This window comes from Microtus oregoni, unplaced genomic scaffold (assembly GCF_018167655.1).
Source record: "Microtus oregoni isolate MIOR12 unplaced genomic scaffold, Mior012 000007F_ref0000211, whole genome shotgun sequence".
In the NCBI taxonomy this organism is placed as follows: domain Eukaryota; kingdom Metazoa; phylum Chordata; class Mammalia; order Rodentia; family Cricetidae; genus Microtus; species Microtus oregoni.
This window is the reverse complement of record NW_024543066.1, coordinates 15,988,034-16,008,803: the sequence shown is the minus strand read 5'-3', so window position 1 is coordinate 16,008,803 and position 20,770 is coordinate 15,988,034. Positions and strand designations below refer to the sequence as shown.

The window sequence follows — 20,770 nt, the reverse complement described above, 5'->3', positions numbered from 1 at the left end:
GCTTACCAGCAGACCTTGAGCCTCTGAAATCTGACTGGAGTGGCATCTACACCATTACCGTATGTCTTAGGTAGGGTTTCTATTGCTGTGAAGAAACCCATGGCCAAAAGGCAAGTTGGGTAAGGAAAGGGTTTATTTGGCTTTCACTGAAGGAATTCAGGACAGGAATTCAAACAAGAAAGGATCCCTGAAGCAGGAGCTGATGTAGAGGCCACAGAGGGGAGCTGCTTACTGACTTGCTCAACCCACTGTCTTTATACAACTCAGGACCAGCAGCCCAGGGATGGCACCACCCACCATGGGCCGGGCCCTCCCCTATTTGATCACTAACTAAAAAAATGCCTTCCAGCTGGATCTCAGGGAGGATTTCCTCACGAGAGGCTCCTTCCCCTGATGACTCTAGCTTGTGTCAAGTTGACACGCAAAACCACCCAGGACACCTTGCTAAGGTGGAGCTGCTGAATGAAGCTCTCACAGAGGAAGGGACCCGGAAGGGGAATTCCCAGCTGCCCCTGTACTGTAGGAAAGGTAGACACTGGTGAGGCTCTGTGAGGTACCTCCTCCGAGTGAATGAAAGAGAAAGCTTCCTGGTGTGAGCAGAGTTAAAGAGGAAACTGGTGGGCAGAGCTAAATGTCAGATGCCTTTGTAAAATAAACCACAGCGCTAAAGGCTGATGGGACCTTAAAGGTTTATACTCCTTATTCTTTCAAATAATAAGTTATCAAAGACATTTTGCTAGTAAAAGAATGGGTACCCAAATGAAGTAGAATGCAGAGCTATATGCAGTGTATGTTTTTCGATGAAACAAGCTTTAAAAAAAAAGGGAGTATGTCTTCCATGGTGGGCCATGTCGTGGATTTAATGGTAGCCCCAAAAATGTGTCTCTAGAAAGAGAAGAGGAGATGATGGGCTGGTACTGGGGACCAGACATGTTAGCATGAAGCAGACATTGGAATGTAGCAGACCCAAGTCACAGAGTTAGAGCCATAAAAAGCCAGAAGAGGGAAGGAAGGGCTGTTCTCTGGGGCCTTTGTGGGGAGATTCTGGACTTCAGAGTGTGGAAAGGACACACTGTGCTTTATATTGTCTTGTCTAATTTGTTAAGGTAGTTACCGGGACTACTATAACACTGTAACGGCCACATTAGGAAGGCAGTACAGGCTTCTTAGGGCAAATCCCCCAGTCTCCCTAGGAGCCAATGCTCTAGTCTCCCGACACACAAAGACGAGAAGATCTCTGATGAGACTGTGGTGGGCAATGGGGAGGTTTTTTTATTTTTTATTTTTATTTTTAGCAAGGAGAGATGACAGGAGAAAGGCACTTTTAGCAAGGTGAGGATGATACCGCCACCTAGTATGAACATGGGAAAACTTGCATGACTAACTGGAAGGCGGCGGTCATGGCAAGAGCGAGAGCTGTGACACACAGCTCTGCCCCAGCTCTTTCGCCGTTTCAGGTTTTGAAGATGTGAATGGGCCTTAGAGTGGATAGATGTCCAAATTTAGTAGCAGTTCATGGTAAGTATTGTTGGGGCATAATGTAAACGCCAGGATCCTGTGATGGCAATGGAAGGGAAGGCCTAGGAAATGGTTGAGAACTGTGAACTACAATCACCTTTGGACTGTATGGGGTTGTGGGGTTATCTAGTGCCCCTCTACTTTCTTTCTAGGGTTGGAGGTGACTGGCAGTTGGGTCACAAAGTGATCTGGATGGCAAATGGTTTCTCCTGGGAGTTGAAGTAGATTCTAGGCCAGTGGTTCTCAACCTATGGGTTGGGGAGTTCAACGACTTTCACAGGGGTCACCTAAAACCATCAGAAAACAGATACTTGCCAGGCGATGGTGGCGCATGCCTTTAATCCCAGCACTTGGGAGGCAGAGGCAGGAGGATGTCTGTGAGTTTGAGGTTAGCCTGGTCTACAGAGCTGGTTCCAGGACAGCTAGAGAAACCTTGCCTTGAAAAACAAACAAACAAAACAAACAAACAAAAAAGAAAACAGATACTTGTATTAAATTCATAACGGTAGCAACAATATAGTTATGATGTAGCAATGAAAATAATTTCAAAGTTGGGGGTCACCACAACATGAAGAATTGTATTAAAGGGTCACAGCTTGAGGAAGGTTGAGAACTACTACGTTAGGCCATGGCAAAAGCTGTGGGATGAAGAGCTAGTCTGGGAAGGATATTAGGTGACTGAGCAGAATGGACTAGCCTTGAGATAACGTAGATAAACTGGAATTCTTTAAGAGTATTGTTTAACTGGGACTGGGATATACAAAAGATGACATTTCATATTTCTGGAGACGGCTCAGTGAAAAAGTCCTTGACATACAAACACTAGGAGCAGAACTTGAGTTCCCAGTATCCATGTAAATGCCAGGTAGGTATGCAGCACTCAGGAAGTGGAGACAGGGGATTCCCCCCTCTCAGTCTGGTTAGCTGCAGTAGATAAATCAGAGAGCTCTGGGTTCAAGTGGGAGCCATCAGGGAGAACACCAGACAAAAACCATTTGGTCTCCATAAACACTAGCACAGACAGGTGCTCATACGTCCATGCACACCACACGCAAGCATACAGAAAAGAAATCCATCTCACAACAAAAACAAAAAAAACACATCCTCGTTGGGAATTCTGCTGTCGATGCTTGGAAGACGACTCCTCGCAGACAGAGACAGGTTGGCCGGAAAAGCAAGGAACGAGAATGCAACACCTTACAACAAGACGATGGACTTTAGACAACAGCAAAAATGTCACCTGTTTGAAGAAAAACTAGGTGGGCTAGGGTTGGGAAGGAGCTATTGAGTTTAGACGCAAGATGCCATTATTGGGGACTGTTTGAGTTTGTATTCTATTGCTGTGAAGAGACACCATATATATGCATATACACATATATACTCACACACATATAAAACTCATGTATATATTATATACATACACATATATGCATTTAGCTGGGGTGTTTACAGTTTCAGAAGCTTAGTCCATTATCATTATGCCAGGGAGCATGGCAAGGAGCAGGCGGGCACGGTGCTGGAGAGTAGCTGAGAGCTCTATCCTGATCCACAGCAGGCAGGGAGACACATTGGGCCTGGCCTAGCTCTTGAAACCTCAAAGTCCACCCCCATTGACACATCTCCTCCAACAAGGACACACCGCCTAATCCAAGAGCTCAGCAACTAGAGACTCAGTATGCAAACATATAAGTCTACGGGAGCTGTTCTTATTCAAACTTCCCTAGGGACTTAACAAAGAATCAGTAAGAGAAGCAGTCTGAGGCCACTACTCAAAGCAAAAGCTAAAAACCTGGGCCCATATCCTCCTACTTATTTAGAGTAAATGGATTTTAAATAGGGTTAAACTATTGACTGGCGTTCTGTTTTTCTTATTGTAAATCTAAGTATTAACAGGATGAGGTCAGCACAAAAGGATGAACGGAGATAGCGTCTCAGACTGAGAGAGGATGTTGGATATGCTGATTTTTTTTTAACCTAATGCCCTCCTATCAGGTTATGTGCCAAGTGCTTTCCATACGAGGCAGGTAAACATGTCACGTGCTAAAGTTGAGAAAGGTTGTGAACCACCACCTGTGTAAGGTGACACAGTTCAGGAAGCCTGCAGTCAAATTGTGCTATGACTACGGTGCCAAGCGTCCTCAGGTATTACCCATGTCTGGGAACTTCCTTTGGGAAGGGAGGCAGCTGACTGGTCACTTAGGAAGAATTGTTTCTGCCTTAATAAGGAGGAGCCAAGGGCCAGGGTAGAATCTCATTAACATAAATGTGAGCTACCCAACCAGAAAACTGAATTCATTTGAATATTAGGGCTTCCTTTGGGGAACCAGGAGAGAAGGAGCTGGGAGAAGAAACATCTGGATTCCGGTGTGTAAGGCGTATGTGTTCCTTCCCCTTGCTCTAGGGTTCTACCTTTCCAAGTTTGCCATTACTAAAGGCTGAGTGAGCGAGGGCGCCTTCTAAAGCCTTTCTAGCCTCCCCCCCGAACCCTTCTCCGTACTAAAGGAGGAATCCCGAGCTCCGTAGAGCTGGCGTGGGCGCCCGGGAGGCTGAGGAGGTCGGGTTTCCTCTCCTCCCCCTAGGAAGTGGTCCTGCCTGGGAGGATGGAGGAAAAAAGTGTCTGGTTGGGAAAGTAAATAGATGCAAGGCAAATAAATAAAGAAAATGCCCACAAGCAATTACTGGGAGGAAGTGACATTTTTATGTAAGTCACTTTTCTGACGGACACCAGGCCTGCTTGGCTGAGAGTGCCGTGGGAATGCTTCCGGGGAGGGGTGTGTGTGTGCGGCGGGGTGGGGTGGGGTGGTCGCTGTAGGAATCTAACGCACAGAGGGGGTGCGGAGACCACCCGGTGGGACTCTGCGGCTGGAAGTAGCACAGCCTTCTCCTTCCTTCCCCCGCCCGCCTGGCCCTCCAAAACCGATCGAGAGCGGGTTGCTGCGTGGAGCCCGCAGGCGGCGCTTTTCCCGGGCCCGGCCGGGACTCCCAGGTGGGTCCCCCCGCCCGGCGCGCGCCGAGCTGGGCCGGCCCCTGGGCGGCGTCACGGCAGCCGGGGAGGAGCGCGGGCGGGCGGGGAGCGCGCGGAGGCGGGCGCTGCGCGGGAGGGTCGCCGCCGCGGATCGCAGGCCGGGGCGCGCGGCCGAGCGGGCGGCGGCGGCGGCGGCGGGGAGGGCTCGGCGGCGGGCAGGCTCGGGGCTCCCGGGCCGGCGGGGTCCGCCGGGGCCGGCATCGTCCGCCCCGCGGCGGGAGGAGGGAGCGGCGTAGACAAAGAGCGGCATCTGGGCGGGCGCAGCGCGGCCGCCGCCCCGGGACCCGCGCCGCTGCCCTCCGGCTTCGGCGTGCGGTGTGCAGCGAGGTAAGGCGACGGGCGGGGGCTGAAAACTTGGGCGGGTCGGCAGAGTTGGGAGTGAGGGAACGGCGGGCAGGGACCGCCCGGGAAGGAGCAGGGAGCGCGTCCCCCTGCGCGCCCCGCTGGTGCCCTCGGCCCCGCCGCGGCCTGGGCGTCTCCGAGCACCCGCACCTCGGATCCACACCTTTCTGCGAGCCTTCGCATTCCCTAGCCCCGGGCTGGCGTGGGGGTGGGGCGCCCTCCGCGAGCAGACAGCGGTGACCGAGGACTGAGAACCCTCGGGAGCACAAGCAGCCCTGGCCTGCGGGGTGGGACCGAGCCGTGCCCGGGTCGCCGGGCGCGCGTGCCTGGGAAGAATAGCCTGGGATCACAGGGCGCCGGCGCTAGGAAGCGGGAGGCTGTGGTGGCCGGGGAGAACTTACTGTATTTAGAACTATTCGTGATCCGGCACAAAGCTTTCTGTCATGTTAGAGGTCCGTGCCTCCGTGCAGGGCGCTTTTGTGCCTGGTTCCAGTCCCTGCGCCCTTCCCGGCGTTTCCAAGGCTTAAACCTCCCGAGCCAAAGTTTCTCCCAGCTGCTCTGCCCCTTCGGTTTATTCATGGCGGTTTAAGTAAGTGGTTCTGCAAGAATTTGCTGTGTGACTTTTAATGCTCCGACGGCATCTCCCTTTTGAGCACTGTTAGCTTGGCATTGTGTGGAGGGGTTTGCTTTGCAAAACGCTGTACTTTATACACAGTAAGGATTCTCCTAGAAGGTGTACGCGGGATGCTGGGTGGCGGTTAATGGATAGCAGACGTGACTTACAGTAATATTGAGACTTACAGTAATCTTGAGAACAGCTTGGGGACACACAAGTGGAGTGGGCCCTGCCACCCTAGCCTGTTCAGGTCGGCAGTTTATCCCTTATTTGACTTATTTTGCTAACAGGTTTAAGGCTAGTCCTGCCAAGTTTGAGTCTGCCTGGGATGAACCGGTCCCAGTTTGCCCCAGTTTGCACCGTAGGTGCACAGGCCTGTTCCTTGGTTGGCCCCAAATGAAACAGACAATTGGCCAGTGGTCATGGCTTGCTAGGTACCCTCCTTCTCTGCTCCTCACCCACTGCAGGCTTTTCTGCGGGGGATTTTGAGGAGGAATGAAAATAATTTTGCGCGTGTTTTAAGGCTGGGTTTTTGGTATAGTTAACAACAGTGGTTTTCTAGTGTAAAGGTCACTATTTTATCAAAACATCTAAACCGTGCTTCTGGGCACTCCCTCCATTCTCTTTCCAAGAGTTTATAGATACAGAAACTTAGAAGCAGACTTTCGTGAATTGCCCAGGTTACTAGAGCGAAGGCAGCCAGTGGCCACAAGGAAAAAGTGCATTTTAGACAGTTAAGGTTTCAGACCTTTGGGCTGTTCCTAAGTGACCACAAGGGACCATTCTACCTTAAACTTTCTTGCATCCTGGTCTGTTAATGTAGTTTTCATTGAAGAAAGAAAAGGTTCCCAGTGGTCCAAGACAGAAATTGAGAAGTTGGTACGGCTGTAAAGCTTGGAGTTAACAGCTCACTACCTGCCTTGCTCTCGGCCTCTTAGCTGTGCAGTCTGGGGTGGAGAGTTGCTCTGCTAGCTAGCTAGCTTATCAGCCAACCTGTGGAGAGACTGGCCCTGTAGAATGGGCAGAGCATATAAAAGGTGGTTTCCAGCTCCCTGTAGTCCGATTCCAGGCTTTCAGCTTTTCTTTCCCTACTTGCTCCTTGCTTCGGTCTTCTTCCTCCCTGTTCTGTTTGACCCTGTCATTTTCCTGACCTCTGTCATGAACATTGAGGGACTGAACATTCCCAACAGACAGCGGCTTCCAGGTTTTGGGGAAATGCACTTTCATCCTTGTTAAATCTCCCCGCGTTTTTCTTGCTGGAGCAGACTGGATGACCCCTTGAAAACACCCGGAGACTCGCTGATTATATAGCGACCCGGAGTTCTTTATTTGATCTCTTGAATTAGCTTAATTTGCCCTGGCAAGGCCTGGCCGGGTTGCTCTGTAAGGCATGCATGCTTCCCTAACTGACGGGCTTGCGGTGTGCACTGGGGCTGACATGGCTTGTGGAAATGATTTTTCTGATGTTCAGAATGGGGCTTAATGACGGAAGAGTTCCAGATTGCTTGCTGCAAGTGCAGAGCTGGCTAGCCAGCCGTGTTTGGGAAAACTAGTGAGATAACTTTTCGTACAAATGAACTGGGAACTCTTGACAGCTCCCCCCAGAGACTTAGGAACTTAGCTTTCCCATCCAGAGGGACTTCAGTATGTGTGTGTGTGTGGGGGGGGCGGGGGTTTGGAATTGTTTCTCTTTCCCAAAGTGAGAGGTGGAAACATTTCTCTGGGTGTTTTCAAAGGACAGAGATGAAAAAAGGATGCTGTTTGTGCTGTTAAATGCCCACATTAAGGCAGCTCAGAAGATGGTCAAAGCACTGTTTTAAAACAGCCACGGTGAGAATAGTTCATTTCTCGAGGTCTTCTGAGTAGCGGGACTTTTAAAATGACTTTATTTTTCAGCAGTTCACTACACAGGTATGGCAGAGAACCTGATGTTAAAGCCTCCTTAGGGAGTTACAGCCTCTGCACCCCACTCCTACCCCACCCCCCACCCTGCCCCCTGGAGTACACTTCCATCCGAGGTTCTCAGTACTCCAGGCCATGGCAGTGAAGAACATTCTTTAGATTGAAATAACAGTGCTATGTTAGGGTCACAGTGTTATTCCCCATCTCTGACTTGTGCCTGTATGAGTAGCCCAAGAGGGATCTGGTCCCTTTCACAGCTTCCATGAGTGTGTTAAGTTTAATTCTTCTTCTTTTTTTTTTTTTTTTTTTTTTTCAAGACAGGGTTTCTTTGTAGCTTTGGGAGCCTGTTCTGGAACCAGCTCTTGTAGACCAGGCTGGCCTCGAACTCACGGAAGTCCGCCTGCCTCTGCCTCCTGAGTGCTGGGATTAAAGGCGTGCACCACCACCGCCCGGCCTAAGTTTCATTCTTTTAGTGGCCTTTTCTCTCCTGTATCTCAGCATCTTGCATCTCAACTAAAAGGCAGTGAATGTGTCCTGGGACCTCCTGCAGAACTCTCTTGTTGGTTTCCTTTGGACATTTGTGGCCTTCTCCCCAGTTGTCTGCGGTGTTTCCTAACCTGCCTCAGACTTGATGCACGCTTCACGTGTGCAGCACACTTAGTAACACAACATTGGTTTCTGGGTTGTGTTATTGAGGTTGGTAATGAAATCAGGATCTTTAGCCTATGCTCAGAACCATACCACACCATACCTAGCCTGGTCCCCAGGCCTTCCAGACAGTGAGGGAATGTGATCTGGTGGCCTCATTTGGTAAATTCTCTGGTCAGGCGAGTCCCTGTAGTGAAACCTAAAGACAGAAACAAACCGTGGAATTCCTTTATAGCCCTTTACACGTCCTGAAGGTAATCCTGAAGGTAATCTTACATAATCCTTTTTGTGCACCTGCCTTAGACTTCCTGGAGCCAACCCCTCTCCCCCAGCCCTGCGGTGGGCTGCCCGAATGGCTTTTGTAGTTTTGATTTATGGTCTCACTGTGTAGCCTATGCTCTCCTCAGACTGATCCTTCTGCTGCAGCCCCCATCATGCTGGGATTGCAGGTGTGCGCCGTCGTGCCCGCTCCAGTGTTTGATTTTTCAGTGGATAAGGCTGCCCATGACAGCCTGTTGTCACTGTTCCGGCCAGTGCACTGGCTGTTTTTGCTAGGAAATAGATATTTGGTCAGTGCCCTTCTTTCTGCTGTCTGTACTTGTAATGTTTTTAAGAAAAGAAGGTTCAGGTTGGCTGGGCGGTGGTGGCGCACACACCTTTAATCCCAGCACTCGGGAGGCAGAGGCAGGCGGATCTCTGTGAGTTCGAGGCCAGCCTGGTTTATAAGAGTTCCAGGACAGGCTCCAAAGCTACAGAGAAACCCTGTCTCGGAAAAAAAAAAAGCCAAAACAACAGCAAAAAAGAAGGTTCAGGTTTACTCAGTTCAATTATATGTTGAAGATCCATAATCTGAAATGCTGAGTGTGCGAATTTCAGGACTTCATTTTTCTTTACAGCTGAATAGTATTCCACGTTGTCGCTAACTATTCATCGGTTGAAGGACATTTAGGTTGTTTCTGTTTCCTAGCTATTCCAAATAGGGTAGCAATAAACGTGGCTGAACAGGAGTCTGTGGAGTAGGGTTAAGAGAGTCCCTTAGGCATGTGCCAAGGAGTGTACAGCTGGGTCACATGCTAGATTTATGTGTAGTGTTTTGTTTTGTTTTGTTTTTGAGGATTTTCTCTACCAATTTTCAGAGGGGCTGCACCCATTTGCATTTCCCCCAATACTGGGTGAGGGTTGCTCTTTGCCCACAGCCTCGCCAGCTTTTGTTGTCAGCCGTTTCGATGATCTTGGGCATTCTGATTAGGGTGAGATGAAGTCTCAAAGCTTTAGTTTGTAATTCCCCTATTGCTAAGGATGATTAGCGTTTTTTTTTTTTTTTTTGAGAAAGCACTACCAAGCTGAAGGCTTTCTGAGCCCTGACACGATGCTATAAATGGAGAATTCCACCCTTGACCTTGTGACAAATTGTCCAAATTCGGGTGGACATGCTGCCTAAGATTACGCTCAGTGCATATATAAAGTGGGTATGAAACACATGAATTTCTTGTTTTGACTTGGATGTTATTTCCTCCAAGGTGTGACGTTTGCGGGTTGTAGATTGGAACAATAATAAATAACTAATTTATCAGCAGGATAAGCAGAAGTTAGCTCAGGATTTCTGGCGGGGGGTGGAATAGAATGCACATACTTCAGAGGCTTACACACTTCAGGCCCCGAACAGGTGGATGAGGGACATTCAGCCTGTATTGAAATTTCTTCTTTTAAGATGGTTTGAGGAAATAGATGCATTGGCTAACCAGTTGTTCAGAAACCTAAACTTTTATATAATGAGATCAGAATAAGACATTAGATATTAATGTGATTTAGAGTTTACAAAGTAATTTTTGCACGCTTACTATTTAGTGTTCTGCATAGAGTGGCATAGTTGGGTCTGACTCTCATCTGTATGAAGACTGGGATCTAGGACAATGCCAGGCGTTATAGATCCTAGACTTAGGTCTTCTTACTCAGTGCCCGGTCACCACTCAGTATGCAACAGATGAGGACACAGTGTCACTGAGTCCTGGAGTATTGTCATAGCCCTTGGGTGTTGTCTTGGTTACAGTTTCTATTGCTGTGATGAAACACCATAACCAAAAACAAGTTAGGGAGGAAAGGACTTGTTTGTTTATTTACTTATTTATTTGGCTTACATTTCCACATCACAGTTCATCATTGAAGGAAGTCAGGACAGGAACTGAAACAGGGCAGGAACCTCAAGGCAGGAGCTGATTGCTGCAGAGGCCATGGAGGGGATGCTGCTTACTGGCTTGTTCAGCCTGCTTTCTTATACAACCAGTGAGCTCCCTCCCACAAATCTATCCTGTGCTGAGTTGCAGGTGTGTAGGGACGTAGTGGGGGCAGTGCACATGCGGGCCCACTTGAAAGAAGAACCATTTGTGTGGCGGCAGACGGGAGATAATGGCAGTGACTTTGTGTCCTCGCTTCACTTTTAGGAGCCAGAGCTGCCTCGAAAGTCTCCCTGTGTGTCCAGTGCATCCGTTCCTGCTTAGTGTGTGTTTGGTCTGCTTGATCTTTTATAGTAGAATGCTACACACTAGGTGGCTGAAGCAACAGCGAATTTACTAAGCATTCTGGGAGCTGCAAGACCAAGTTATCATGCTTCCTGGTGCGGCATGCTTCTCTTGCTAGTATTCTTGTCTCTAACCCGCACACGTTTATTTATTGATTTGTTGATTGATTGATTGTATAAGCTCAGAATAAGGTGTCTCTGCTGTCTTAGAAAGGTAGCAATTCTATTAGATAACTCTTGTTGCCAGTTATAACTGTAGTCTTCCCCAGTTGCAATGTTTCTTTTAATTATATGTTTGTGAGTGTGTGCTGTGGCCTAAGGGGACTAGAAGAGTGTGTTGGATCCCCTGAAACTGGAGTGTTAGAGTCAGTTCTGAGCTGCCTGTCATGGGTGCTGGGAACCAAACTCGCCCTCTGCAGGAGCAGTCTGAGTTCTCAACTAGTAAGCATCGCTCCGTTCCCAATGTGATAATATTTGCTGCTTTTGGAGATTGGATCTCACTGTGTATCTCTGGCTGGCCTGGACCTCGCTCTGCAGACCATGCTGGTCTCAAACTCACACAGAGACCCTTCTGCCTCTGCCTTACAGGTGCTGCTGGGATTAAGGGCATACTCCACCACACCAGGTCATTCAACTATCTCCTTTTTTGTTTTGTTTTATTTGTTGAGACAGGGTTTCTCTGTATAATAGTCGGGCTGTCCCGGAACTCGCTTTGTAGACCAGGCTGACCTGGAACTCGGAGAGGGCTTCCTGCCTCTGCCTCTTGTGTGCTGGGATCAAAGGAGTTCTTCACCACTCCCAGTTTCAAAATATCTTCTTTAATGTTCTGTATCCAGATATGTTTGGCCTTCAACATCTGTGGTTATATTTATTTATTTATTTATTTTACTAACTCCAAAACTTTAGTCTGTACTAAATATACACACAGTATTTCTTAATACAGTTTCCTTACCATTGACGTTACTGGATGATCTAGAATGATTTAGAATATGTGGGATGGAGTGCATAGGTGATGGTACAAAGATTGCGTGATGTTGTTAACAGAAGTGATAGAAGCATCTGAGGATTTGGGTACCCCGGTGGCTCTGGAACCAGTCTTCCGCGATACTGATGGAGGATTGTATCGTTATTTGGGGGTTAGGGCTTCGGCATGTGAATCTGGGGCTACAGGTCCCATCTGTCACAGTGTAACACTGTGTTCTCAAATGGCTGATTTTTAGGACAGGCGGTTGCTTTCAGCACCCAGACCTGGAATCTGTTTATCTTTGTCTGAGGACAACTGCCAGGGACTGTTTCAGAATAGCGAGGAGTTAAAAAGAGACTGTCAGCTCATTGAGTCTAGCCCTCAAATCCCACGGCAGGCAGGGAGGAAGCCTTGGCACTGGCCTTTGAGGCTGTAAGCAGAGCGATTAAAGACAAAAAGGCTTGACTCAGTCCATTATGGATGCTTGCCCTCACCGTGTGGTTTGGCTGTGGGCACTTGCTGTGTTTTGCTTGTGCGTGTGTCCCCCGCCCCCTACGAGGACTTTGATAAATCCCGTGGATGGTGGGTTTTTGTATGAGAAGGAAAGCGTCTGCTGACCCCCGAGAGTGAAGTGTGGGGCAGGGAACGCCACTTCAGTGGCAGTGCTGTGGGCATGTGAGCGGTGAGTGCCCTCTCTGGGCTGTGCCTGGTGAGGTTCAGTGAGATGTCCATACCTTCATCTGTGTGTCTTCACCGCCAAGGCCAGTCTGTTGTTCCCGGTGACCCCATTGGAGGGTGGGGGCTGACCTGCCACCACTTTCTATCCATCCATATAGCTCTGTTAGCCCATGCTTCCTGTGTCGCCTCTTTTTGTGGTTGCTGTTCATTTGCTTGTCCGTCCATTTGTTCAGAGAATCAGCTATCTTTCCTAATTATTTTCTGAAACTTCCAGTGTCTCAGGCTGCACTATCTCCTGTCCTGCCTTGCCCTGTCGTGCAATCCTCTTCATCTATATCGGCTCGTTCATCTGTGAATCCCTCCTCGGCCCCCCAGCCTGGTTATCAGCCCTGTTGATTCCACCCCCGAACGTTTGCCTTTCTGTGAAACTCCGCTCTATTCCTTTTCCTTTGACGTTGACATCAAAACAGATTCTAATCACTCCTGCCCATCTGTTTGCTCATTGTCCCCTAACTAAGTCAGTTATGGCTATCCTCTTACATGTGGTGACTCTCCGCCGCCGCAGGCTCCATGTGTGAAGATGTTCCAAGCCCCTGGTGTTACAAATGCACTGTCGCCTCTGTTCTCCAAACCTCCCCCTCCCCAAAGCTACCGTTGGCTGTAACCACACCGACAGTGGTGTGCTCAGTCTGGTAAGGAGCCGCTCCTAGACACCGCTGTCCACTGGGGCTGTTCAGGGCACACCCTCAACCGCTGCGCTCCTGGGTGAGATTGTCTGCAGAAAGCACCGTGGGTATGTGCCTTTTAACACAGAGTGTCGCCCTGTGAATTCCTCTTGAAGCCATCAGTTGTCAGGAGCCGTGCCATCCCAATGAAATGCCACGGGAGTGACCCGTGCCAGCCCCAGATGTGACTTTAAGTGTTCTCAGGGCCACATTAGAAATATAAAAAGAAACAAGTGTTTTTCTTTACCCATTATATCTGAAGTGTATATGTGTAAAGTATTTATGTATCTAATAATATAGGATCTTTATAAGACATAATGTATAATTATATTTTCCTTGTTGTGAAGGCTTCAGAATTCAGCACACATGGTGTAGTTAGAGCACACAGCTTTTCCTTCTCCTTCTTGGTGCAGTCCGGCTGGCCCCATAGCTGCACGGTTGGGGAACTTGGGGGCACACTTCCCATGGTGTCTGCTTTTTTTTCCAGGTGAAGATAGCTAAGACTGGTAGTTAGGACTGCAGAAACAGTTTAGGGTGACGATAGTGAGGCAATGATTCCGCTTTTCTTTGGATGTACAGCAATTTAGTGTGAGGAATGTTTCTCTAAAACATTTTAGGGGACTAAAAAATCGTATTGGACTAAAAAGTATACACACAGACGCGCACACATATCATCCGTGTACTATGTGTGTTTTACAAATCTTTTTAAAATGCGTTTTTAATGCTAGAGATTAGAGATGTAATCTCTAATGCCAACATAAAATAAGTTCTTACATATTTCTGATCAGTGCTAAGTACTTAATCTGTATACAGGTATAGAAGCTAAAATTATATTTTTGAGTGGTTTTTTTTTTAGTGCATATGCAGACACACACACACACAAGCGCTGCACCAGACATTGTAATTGCTGTTGTAAGAACATTATAGACAATAACTCATTGAACCTTCACCAGACCTGAGTCTGCCTTTTATTTTCTGCCTTTTATTTTGGGGAAAAAAAGCAAGGGCACTGGGTTGGCCGCCCGATGTCACGGCCACTCAGCTGGTAGTCTGGGGCCACTGTTCTCACCACCTCGCCCTCTAAGTTAGGCCACCATCCCTGCGTTAAGATGTGTCCAAGATGCATGAAACAGAACATAAACTTTCGTGATAGTTAAGGTTTGAAAACCGCTGAAAGAAAAAATCATTGGTAGGGAGTGGAGCTTGGGTACAGATTTATTCTGGAAACTTCTTGGCTACATGTGAAGGAGGCTCTGGACTTTGGAAGGACTCAACGAATAAGTTCTCCGGTGGCCTTGAAGAGGTGACCGTGAAGGGTTACCGTTCTCCTGACTGTTCCTTGGTGCCTATCTGACGTGAGTGAAGCTCTTGAAGATTTCCAGGTTGACTTTGATATCTTTTCTAGTCAGAGAGGGCGGGGTTGCTGCTTAGGCTTAGTCCCGCATTCTTGGAAGCAGCTGCTACCAAGTCCCCAGACCTTCCCAAACTTGGCCAGTAGTGTTTGGCGTGCCCTTGGGGTTATCAGGAGGCTTTTCCAGGAGCAGATGAAAGTGCCTGGAAATAATACCATCTGTCCACGTCTCTATCGATCTTCCTTCAAGGATGTGCCTCAATTTAGTGATGTATGATTCCGGCTGAGTATTTCAGGATGTCTGTTACGTCAACAAATATTTTAATTATATCACTTATTTTAATTATATCACGTAGGAAGCCTGGCTGCAGAGGCATTTACTGTCTGTTTTCCCTTGCCTCCTTCCCTCAGCAGGGCCCATTTTATGGGTAATCACTTTATAAGCTTGTATGAAGCCTGTATGTATGAAAAGGGCCAGTCAGAACTGGTAATAAAGTGTTCTTACATTACTGTCTGTGATAGGAGCTGGCTTGATGTTGACATAACGCACAAGCTATATTAGTGTTTTTAAGTTTAAAAGCATTTTATTTATCTATGTATCTGTCTATCTGTCTATTTAAGGCAAGAAATAAAGGGTTCGGGGAGTTACATTAGAAATTTTTCAGAATCTTGGTATGGGTGAGCAGTGAATTTAAAGACACAGACTCTGCAGAAGCTAGCAGGCTAGATAGTAAAATGGGCCTTTTCCATCTCTTGAATTCCCCTTTTGCACTTTTGGGGTTTCCTTAATTTCTTCATTCTTGTGTGCACTTCAGCGCAGCCAGTGGGCTTTTCTGCGTGGTCTGTCCACCTGGGTTCGCACACTCTCTTTATGTCCTTGTTCATGGTCTCCCTAGGATGTAGCCTGCTTGACTTTAGAAGACAGACTCTTAGCCCCTCTGATCAGTCCTCTGCTTTGCCTGGGCGGAACTGAAGCGTGTTTGATGAACACTCGTGGGTCAGGAGTCTCGGCGTTCTTTTCAGACTCGATCGTGCCATGTCCGGCTACACGCCGTCATCCAGAGAAAAGCCGAGTCTGTCTTCTGTAGAAGTGGATTCTCTTTTCATGAATGTGTCTAGTGGGGCCAGAGTTCCATGCTTAAGGGAGAAAAATAGGTGTTTGAACATGCTGCGTGTTAGTTTATGCTCAGCTTTCTAGTCATTCTTGGATCTGGTTTGCTATTGGATTGGATTGGGAAATAGAGGCAATCTGCTTTTGCAAATTCAAAATTACTTTTCCCCCCAAGGTTAATATCTTGAAAAACTTGATGGAGGTTTGAACATCCTCAACCCCTATCTTTCAAACACATTGATTCTCAGCTGGGTTGGTAATGTCTGGAGACATTGTTGTCATGTTTTGGGGTGCTGCAGGTGGCTAGTAGGTGCAGACTGGGGTGTTGCCATCTTGTAATACATAGGCCTGTCTTCACAGCCGAGAATTCACTGGCTCAGAATGTCCTTAGTTAATCAGTCTTGAGGTGAGCGAGTGCTGTTCTCTCTCCATTTAAATGCTTAAGTTAGTGACAGTAGACGGCATGCACAGTTGCTTTTAGGAGACCAATTTCATTCTTTAATCAACACAGTGACGATAATGCATGTTTAGAACTCCTGAACACTGTTTGGTCATCTGTGCTGTCAAGTATGTAAAGGAGCCGCTTCTGTGCAATTGGCTTGTTTTGTCTGGAGTAACATTAAAGTGTGTCAGTTTGCTTATCTGTGTCCCATCAACACGTTTATGCCGCATACCTAGGAAGAGCTGATTGTTGCATCCTGACACCTGGCTGGGATGTGAATCGAGTCCATTGCTCTCAGAATGCCCACTGATGTGGGAATGGTGGAGGGCCCTTTATCACTTCCTCACGCGAAGGCTAATCAAAGACATCTGCTTTCTTAGAAACTTGACACTGCTGATTACCCCGAGAGATGTGTTTATTACTAAAGTTCATGGACTGCAGGACTCAGCCTCGGTTTTGAGCTGGGTGCATGCGTTCGTGTTTGAATGTTTGATGTCTGTACGGTCCTTACTCTCTTCAAAGGAGAGAACACAAATACCACAAATTAGACCTTAGGAAGGAAAAGGAAAGGGAAAATTCTAATTTGGCTGTTAGTTGCTGACTCCCAGCGTCTACAGAACTACCGATTAGCCAGCCTAGGATATGATGACTGTCTGAAGCCCTTTCCCTTTGTAAATAGGCTCTTTCTTGACCTAGCAGGGAGAAAAAAAAGAATCCTTGAAATGTGGAGGAGGCCGGCCAGTTGGAGTTGCTTTATCCCGAGAGCTGTCTGTTTTGCATTGATTATTTCCTGTCCTTGTTCTCTTCCTCTTTTGACTTAATTTCTTATCATTCTTCCTGTTCTGCTGCGAGGATAAATACAGTAGCGAAAACCGGTGCAATTTCGAAGTTCCGAGAGCCTTCCGAGCGTAGTCCATCTTTTCTTCAGTCCTCCCTCGGGTGGTTAACGATCCTCGGGAAACTTAATGGTAACTCTTGGGGAACACCAGAAACTTTGGAATTTACCCGGTGCTGATTAGTCTGTTTCACTTTTTGTTGCTTGTGGTCTGGTCGGTGGGTGTCCTTTCTTCTTCCAGTGAGATTGGATGTTTTGTATGTAGATGAGGAAAGTACCCAAACTGGTCCGCGGGTTCCCAGCCGGGACTGGCTCTGTGGAGGGAGGTCTGCAGTGTGGCGATCTTGTGGCTGCTTCTGAAAGCTGCTGGCCCTGTCCTCCCTTGTGGCGTATCTCCTTCAGCCCTTAAGCATCTGCCTTAGGTGGGGATTTCTTGACTTTTCATTATACTTCGAGCTGGATTAAATCGTGTCCTTCAGAATTTGATTAATAGGCTTATCTAAATTTGAGAGTCTGAAGTCTTGATTCATAGACAGAGCGGAGGGCCTCTACTGCTGATTGGGCTAGTTACAAAGTTCTTTCTACGTTCTCTTGATACCTGTCCTGTTTTGTGAAACAAGGGGTTACCGCAGTGTTCTTTGAGTCCACTGCCTTTGGGGCTTTTAAGAGTGGTGTAGTCTTTAGTTGGGAGAAAGTGTCCAGCAAGCAGCATGGATAAATGATTTAAATAGATACCGAGACCTGCTACTTGTATCAGATCCTGGCTGGTGGTTAGGGCTGGAAGTGGGTAGGTGTGGAGGTGGCAGAGCTGTGTTGTTTTTCCTGACCTGGCCTGTGTGGTGGACTACTGGTAGGGTTGTATTGTGAGTAAGTTCACGGAGTGAATGTTTATCGATACCCCTATGTGCCAGGGCTCTGGGAGCCAAAGACCTACCACCCTCCAGGAGCCTGGAAACTAGCCTGGAGATCTTCCAAGTTCAGCCACCTAATTCTTTTAACAAGTAATTAAAATCACCTTCCTCACATTTTGTGTTGGAGGTGACGTCACAGAAAGTCTCTCCCACCCTCTGCAGCCCCAGTAGAAATGTATTTTCAATATTTTGGAGGATGATAATGCTTTCCCGGGTTCCTCAGAAATGGAGGCTAGAATAGTCGCTTGAGTGGAGTTGTTTGTGACCGCTGGTGGCTACCCCAGCACCCTCATTTTCTCCTGGCCCTCTTTCAGGGGCCCAGGTGAGAGTCAGGCCGTTTGTTTGCACACAGTGAACTCTTGTGTTTTGTTCAGCTAACCCTGTTCTTTTGAGATAATATAAACTCAGCTTGTCTATTGTTTCTTTACTTAAAAAAAAAAAAAATCACTAAGACTACTTACTGCTGCTTTTAGCCTAAGCCAGCAGTCAGGTGGCACACAGATAACTTATTTTATGTTTTAGTTGGTAGTGGTGTAAATGCATTTCCTCCCATTTAATTTTTGTTTTTATTTATGGTTTTTAAGACAAGGGCTCACTATGCAGCCCTGCTGGTCTGTAACTCACTATGTAGACAAAGCTGGCCTCAGACTTGAAGATCTGCCCCCCCTCCCCCCACCTTTGCCTCTTGAGTGCTGGAATTAAAGGCATGGATCACCAGAGCTGGCTCATGACCTCACTTTCTTGTTTAGAGCAGTGGATGTGGCTGATGAGCCCCGTGTGGCCATTGGAAAGGCCTGTTTTGTTTTCCCCTAGGTCTGATTTGGAAATTCTTTCCTTTGGAACTTGAAACTGTTTCTTACTCTAGTATGAATGTTGCTTTTTGCATGCGGGTTGCACCTAGGGCCTCTTAAACACCTTCTTTTGTGTTTGTAACGGCAGCCTTTGACACCCCACTCCTAGTGCCCAGATCACTAGTGCCCAGATCACAAAGGTGTTCTGAAGGTGAGACATTACAGAACTCTTTTCTAGCAGTGGACAGAGGTCGCCTTTTATGTCTAAGCTCTGATTAGCATAGGAAAACAAACTAGTGTTGCCTGTCAGTGTACTGATGGCTATTCATGCTGAAGCAACCCCATCTCCTTTGGCTTTGGTGACACGGATTATTGTCATTTGTGAAATACTGTAATTATTAATGACAGACTGTAGTTGAGGCTTCGTGTTTCTCTTGGACTTAATTTGAGAGTAAGCCAAGTTTAGTTTGGAGATAGGAGGTTTGTGATGGGATTAAAGGTAGAACAATGCTTGGGTTCCTGGTTTCGGGCCTTGAGAAGGAGAGCATTTTTACTAAGTCCTTGTTCAATTTCATCGAAGGGTATACGTTTGCTCATACAGTCTGTTTTATCGTTTGTGTATCCCACTACACATAGTATGTTCTGTTGGATTTCAGTCATGTAAAAACCTCATTCCATTGTATTAAACTAAGCAGTAATATCTGTCTTATCCTTTTATCTTTCTTTTCTTTGTTTTTAATTTGCAAAATTGGTATTAAATTCAGAACCTAGAGTCAAGAGCCTTGAGCCTGCTGGGCATAGGCCCTCCCACCGAGCAGTATCTCCAAGCTCTTTATTTTCTTGAGTACCTTGATTCACTAGTTTTTTTTTTTAATCAAAGTACAGTTTGTTATTGTTCAAAGTCTACCGTGGTTCTTTGTGCACATGTATGTATTTTATAATTTACATGATGTCCACCACTCTCTAAGGATCCCCCTATATAGCACAAACTAGCTGTAAATTTGCTTTGTAGCTCAGGCTTGAACTGGAGATCTTCATGTTAGCGAGCCCTGTGGGCTGGAATTACAGGGGTGTACCACCGTACCCTCCCACACATATTAAGATATTTTCAGATGTTGGAAACATACCCAGCACGGCTTCTCCTCACTTCATTTGAGTGGCATTCCTGTAGGGCCCGGGTCACATGGAATAATCAGAGTTGATAGGTGTCAACAAAAGCCTGTGCTGTGTTTAGAGTTTTATAATTAATACCTACTTTGCTTTTCTGTCTCAGGACCCTACATTCCCTTTGTTCCTGTCATTCTAGTTTCTGTGGTCTGGCGTAGTTTCCGAAGCCTGGTTACCTGGGGTGGTTCCAAGGACATTGGGCAGGTGTTTTGAGCGTGATTTAGTTTCCTCGTGATAAGATTGGAGTTGTGGGTCGAGAGGTGAAGTTCCATGCTCTCCATATCAAGGGTCATGCTCTATTTCATTCTTGTTGCTATGCTAGAACGCTGACAAAAAGCAACTTGCAGCGTCAGGGCAGGGGATTGTATTTCATCTTACAATTCAAGATTATAATTCTTCATTTGGGGAGGGTCAAGGCAGGAACTTGCAGGAGCTGGTCACATCCCCGGTTGAGAGCGGAGAATCAGTTCATGCTTACTGCTCAAGCTTGTTGCTTGTCACTGCAGTTCAGGGCCCAGCCATGAAGCGGTGCTACCCATGTTCTGGCCCCCCTTCCTACTTCACTTAACTTTATTAGGAAAGATCTCCCACAGGTGTGCTCACAGACCAAGACTTTCTTCCCCGGGCGGTTTTAGATCGTGTCAAAGTGACAGTTAAACCATTGTAGGTATATGCCGTCAGCATGGTTTGCAACTGTTAACCTCAGTCACCTGGTTGAGGTATAGGTTTCTCTAATGTTGATCTTTTCCCTTCTTTCCATCCCTGGTCTTTGGGAAAAGTCATTTTTGGAGCCTGTTGTTGGGCTCTTCCACCTGGAATGGTTCTGTGTCCCGTAGCTGTTTGGAAGTCTTCACGGGAGATGCTGACCTGTGCAGCTTGCGGGAGATGATTTGAGTGACTGTAGAAGGTGTGACAGCATGGCTCCTTGGCGCTGTGGTAGAGGAGGTGAGAGGGCAGTGCTTTATCATAGTTCTAGAATGTGGTTTCCGCATGTGGAGAAGTGTGAATTCTCGGGGCCTGCTTTGGACGTACTGACTCATTCTTCTGAGACAGATTGATCTGGAATTGTGTTGAGCGAGTTCCCCAGGTGATTCCGATTAGCGTGGAAAGTTGAGGGCCTCTGCTGTGGATTAGCACTCTGCTCTTGTGGTCGCCCTGTGCTGCTGTGTATACTGAGTCCCAGGGCTCCACGCAGGAGCTTTTATCCTCCCTGCCTGTGCTGGCTA

At 47.4% G+C, this 20,770-nt stretch overlaps 1 protein-coding gene across 3 annotated transcripts in view; it reads left to right on the top strand.

Moving 5' to 3' along the window:
* Window positions 1-3,868: 3,868 nt before the first annotated feature.
* Nck2 (NCK adaptor protein 2) overlaps window positions 3,869-20,770 on the top strand; it is a 118,975-nt gene continuing 102,073 nt past the window's right edge. For 2 of the 3 annotated variants that reach the window (XM_041656136.1, XM_041656133.1), the window contains exon 1: window positions 4,613-4,870. The gene's annotated coding sequence lies outside the window, so the exon portion shown is untranslated. Of the gene's footprint in view, window positions 3,894-4,612; window positions 4,871-20,770 lie in introns of those variants that run through there. The other variant, XM_041656134.1, reaches the window with a different exon arrangement.